Source organism: Triturus cristatus, chromosome 1_1 (assembly GCF_964204655.1).
Source record: "Triturus cristatus chromosome 1_1, aTriCri1.1, whole genome shotgun sequence".
Taxonomy (NCBI): Eukaryota; Metazoa; Chordata; class Amphibia; order Caudata; family Salamandridae; genus Triturus; species Triturus cristatus.
The window spans coordinates 557,803,775-557,808,774 of NC_140579.1; the positions used below are offsets into that span (position 1 = coordinate 557,803,775).

At 42.0% G+C, this 5,000-nt stretch overlaps 1 long non-coding RNA gene across 2 annotated transcripts in view; it reads right to left on the reverse strand.

Moving 5' to 3' along the window:
* The window catches only part of LOC146870615 (uncharacterized), a 466,635-nt gene that overhangs the window by 2,321 nt on the left and 459,314 nt on the right, over positions 1–5,000 (reverse strand). The gene's annotated exons all lie outside the window — the stretch shown is intronic.

The window sequence follows — 5,000 nt, forward strand, 5'->3', positions numbered from 1 at the left end:
AGCAGGCAATCCCCAAATCTACATTATAGAATCTAGAAATTTCATTTTTTAGTTTATCCAAAACCTTGCATGTAGCAAAGATATGGTTAAGGTCAGCCTGATATAAATCACAGCGCGGGCAGGCGGTTCCTTTCCCTGTGCCCCATTTAGCGATCTTTTTCGGGGTATAGTATAAAGAAAAACATGATTTATAATACTGCGCCTGTAACCTGGCAGGAACTAAAGTATTCTGAGCTAAATTCATTGAGTGGAAGAATAGTTCCTCAGAAACACCGATTTCTGCCTTCCATTTTTTTGCTCGATCATCCAAATCATCTACCATCAAAGAATTATACATGTTGTATACAAGACCAATAGATAAATCTCTATTTTTTCTAAGTTTATCCATGATGTCGATGTTTAAAAACCTCCCACTTTACTCGACAAAAAGTCTCTGATTTGTAAAAATTTTAAGAAATCTCTATTCTCCAACCCAAATCGCTCTCTTAAGTTTTCAAATGTTACCAGCCCATTTACAGAAAAAAGATCGCCAAGTTTGCTCATGCCTGTCTCTCTCCATCTTTCTGTGATAGGGCCTTTAAAAATCTCCGGCAGCATAGGATTGTTACTTAGTGGTGTATAATAATTCAGGCGGCCAAGCCCAATCAACTTCAGCATACATTTCATAACCTTGTACTCGCCTTGTAATGTCTTAAAGCGCACTTTCTTGTAGTGGTTATCGTTCATATGTCGCCATACCCATCCCCATGCCTCTGTCCCCATTATGAGCTCAAGTGGTGATGGTATCTCCTCATTCCTACCTGCGCTTGGTTTTTCTTGAATCAGAGTTAAATTATGCAATATAGTAGTGGCCCAATAGTATAATTTGATGTTTGGCAGGGCCAACCCTCCCCTTTCTTTTGATAGCGAAAGGTATTTAAAAGCTCTTCTGGGTCTGGCATAACCCCAGATAAATCTTGAAAATAAATCTTCAATTTTTTTAAGGCACTTGCCATCAAACTCTAGCGGGATTGCCCGCAGGAGGTACAGGAATTTGGGGAAGAACAACATTTTGATGCAATTACATCTCCCAATTATAGATAAATGTAGATTATGTAGTCTAGCCATTTCTAATCTACTGTTGAGAATTAATGGTTCAGTATTGTTTTCAACTATGCAATCAGTATTTGCGGTAATTTCTATGCCCAAATATGTTGCTTTTTCCACCACTCGTGCATCGTTAATCTTGGCATGAGCGTTGCAGATAATTTGAGCTTTTATTTTGATTTAGAGAGTACCCAGAGAGTCTCCCAAATCTTGACGCCTCTATTTCAATTTCATCGATAGCTAATGCCGGTTCGGGGGTTACAATAGCGACATCATCGGCGTACGCCAAGGCTTTCGTTTCCCAGCCGTTTGTGTTAATTGGTTTAATAATGAGGTTATGCTCTATCTGTCGCAAAAAAGGATCAATGTATATTGCAAATAATAATGGTGAACTCAGGCAGCCCTGTCTAGTACCTCTTGTTATCTCAAAACTGTCAGTTAGGCCTCCGTTCACCATTATCTTAGCAGTGGGACAAACATATAGCATTTTAAATGCTTGCACAAAACCGTCTCCTATCCCAACCCTTGACAGAGCCTCCCAGAGAAAGGACCAGGAGCCTTTGTCAAAGGCCTTTTCTGCATCCGATAAAATCAATGCTAAAGGTTCTTCAGTAAACATTTTTGCATCGAGAAGTGAAATGGCTCTGCGGATATGATCGGTCGTCCCGCGGCCAGGGATAAAGCCAACGTGTCTTGAACAGATAACCATATGAATAATCGGGGCAAAATCTTAGTGTCTTAGTTAATCAGTGTAATGGGGCGATACGACCCTGGATCAGTCGGTACTTTATTTTTTTAAAGAAATATTATAATTTTGGCTTGCGCCCATGACTCTGGGGTCTGCCTCCCTTAAAGACATGTATAACCAGTTGCGTCATACATTCATTAAGTTGGGTTGAAAATTGTTTATAGAAATCAAGAGGTATATTATCAGAGCCCGTGGCTTTGCCACTTGGCAGACTGTTAATAGATAACAGTATCTCTAACCACTAGGGAATCTCTTCCAGCTGTAATTGTTCCTCCTGTGTAAATCTTTCTTTAGGGATCTGATTAAGATATATCGCTATCTCAGTCTGGTCTCTTTGCGACTGTTCCTAGTAAAGTTTTTGATAATAGGAGTCAAAGACCTTTCGGATCTCATCCGGATCTGCGGTTAGTCCCTTATCTGGATCTTCAATCTCTGTAATTAAATTCCGGGATGCCTTTTGTCTAGTTCTAATAGCAAGATGATTGCCCACCTGCTCACTGCATTCATAAGCCTCCTCACGCCGTGCGGCCAGTTTATCAGCCACCCCTTTAGCTATTATCTCCATTATAGCGGATTTAGCCGCCATAACCCCCAATTGTGCTTCCTGTGCTCTCCTCCATTTTGAACTACAGCAACTATCTCCTCTTCTGCGGCTGCTAATTTTGCTAGGCTATCTTTCATTATTACTTGTTTTTTTAAAATTCATTATGGCAGAGAAGCGGAGTGTTTCCCCCTGAATACCAGCCTTAAGTGCATCCCAGACAACATCCATACTGGCGCTGCCTACATTCTCTTTAATAAATTGAGGTATCCAGCCCTTCATAAGCTCGCAATATTCCTCATTAAAAAGAAGAGCCCGTTCAAAACTCCATGTCGGTATTGTGCCACCGCTGATCCTTTCAATCTTAATCTCTTTTCTCTTTTCTTTTCTATTCTGCAATCCCCGAGTATAGGATAGGAGGCTAAAATGTAGTCTATTCTAACATGCTTGCTATGAGGATGAGAGAAATAGGTGTATCCTGGATTCTTAGGGTTTTGCCAATTCCAGACATCCGTGAGTGCATGTTCCTGACAAAGTGTCCTTAATGCCTTATACACTTTTGGTTTGCGGCCCTTATATATCCCCCCAGGCTCCTGTTTCAGATTCCACTCTGCTGGTAAATTTATATTTAGAGCCCCACAAACTATTATCAGGAGTGGCCAGTTGGCTAATTCATTATTAATATACTGGATTACTGTTGGATCATCCAGATTACTGCCGTATATGGAGCAGATGGTAAGTGGGTCTCCTGACTGTCTATGAAACTGAGTGATAACCCATCTCCCTAACTGGTCTACTGATGTGCGGCTGAATTGCAGCGTGTTATTTAAAGCCAATATTGCAACCCCCCATGTGCGCGAATTCAGTGTTGTGGCCCCTACCAAAACATACCCGAGTGTCCCTAGTAGATGTCTTTGTGCAGCTTCAATGTGTGTTTCTTTCATGCAAATTATATCCGCATTCAGTAGCCTTAAGGCAGCTTTTGTGTTCAATCTTTTCTACCAATCATTAAGGCCGCAAATGTGAATTGTGGCAATGCGTAGCTTACTCATCTAGACTTCTAAAAGAGAAAAGAAGAGGAAAGGAACCCACCCGTGTCCTCCCAAGAGCAAGCAAGAAACTTTCTGCTAGTGATTTCCCATTCTTTAGACCAACCCCCCACCCTGTCCCCCCCAATATTTGAGGTACCTGACCTTGCCAAGGCCCGGTTAATGGCATTTGAGGGAGAAAACCTCACTCTTCCAGCGATCCCCCCGTTTTCTGACCTCTTATTTAGAAACTTCTGAGAAGCTTTTCAACCATAATATACTATAAACTACTACAAACAAATGTATTCAACCTCATAGTGCTCATGCAGGTACCGGGAGCCAAACAAAAAGATGTAAAAAAAAAAATATTAATTTACAAAAGAAAATTTAAGCAGTTTAGGCATATTTAGAGCATTCAATTCGAGCCTTAATGACTACTATTTCTTATTTCCAGTTTTCCCAGTAATTTCCTGTAAGTATGCTGCAGCCTGGATCTCGGAAATAAAGCTACGAGTAGTCCCTTTATATGCAATTTTTAGGCGCACTGGATTTTGAAGATATACTTCAGCCCCTAGTTGTTGAAAGGGGATGAAGAGCTGCCTGAGTCGCCATCTACGCTCGACTGTAGCGTGTGAGAAGTCCGGTCTTGTGAAGAAAGTTACACCATCCAAACCTCTTTTGCTTATTGGTCTGGCCAGATCGTACAAGGCTTGGCGGAGTAGAAAATTCCCAAAGTACAGGAGCATAGCCCGAGGGTGCTGAGGGTTAACTGGGGAGTGTTTCGGGGGCATTAGCGGAAATCTATGTGCAAGTTGGATTTCTTTATCCCAATCCCATGTAATTAGCTCTGGGAAGGCGCCTTTAAGAAGCGTGACCATATAACCCCTGGGGTCATTCCCTTCCACCCCTTCTGGAATACCTAAAAAGCGTAGATTATTGTGCCGAAGATTATTGTTTTCCTGCTTTTCCATCTTCTATATGAGGTCTTTGACTATGCCATCTTGTTCCCCTTGGGTTTTTAGTACCGCCATGTCTTTCTCAAGATTTTCTGTCCTTGTTTCTACAGAAGCCATCCTATCTGCAATCTCCGCACAGGTTTTGCCAACCTTCCTCACAGTTCCTTGGAGTTTTTTAGCGTCTAGGTGTGACCTGCGGCTGTCTGCTTTGGCTTCCTCCTGAAAGCTTTTGATAGTCTGTAATACTGTTGCCAGTGCAGGCTCCAACTTTGCTCCGGCATTCCCTTCCTTGTTTCTGCCATCACTTCCGATGATTGTGCGATTGCCACCTGATGTAGCTGTTGTATCTGATATGCCAGCTAGTTGGGTGGCGGAGTAGTCCCATCTCAGCTCAGCTGAGCTGTCTCTTTCAGTTGTATCCCAGTTTCTAGGTCGGTCTCCCTTGCTCTTTTTTTTTTACTTTCCTCCTGTCGTGTTTGTTCTTAGACTGCTCTACATTTGAACTGTTATTTGTATTTTGCCCATCTTCTTCGCTTGACGCTGTTACTGAGACGGAAAAGCTTATATCGGAGGTTTCTGAGTCTTCAGATAAAGAGTAATACTTTTCCATAAGAGTATCCGGCGTCTTGAGCACATCACAG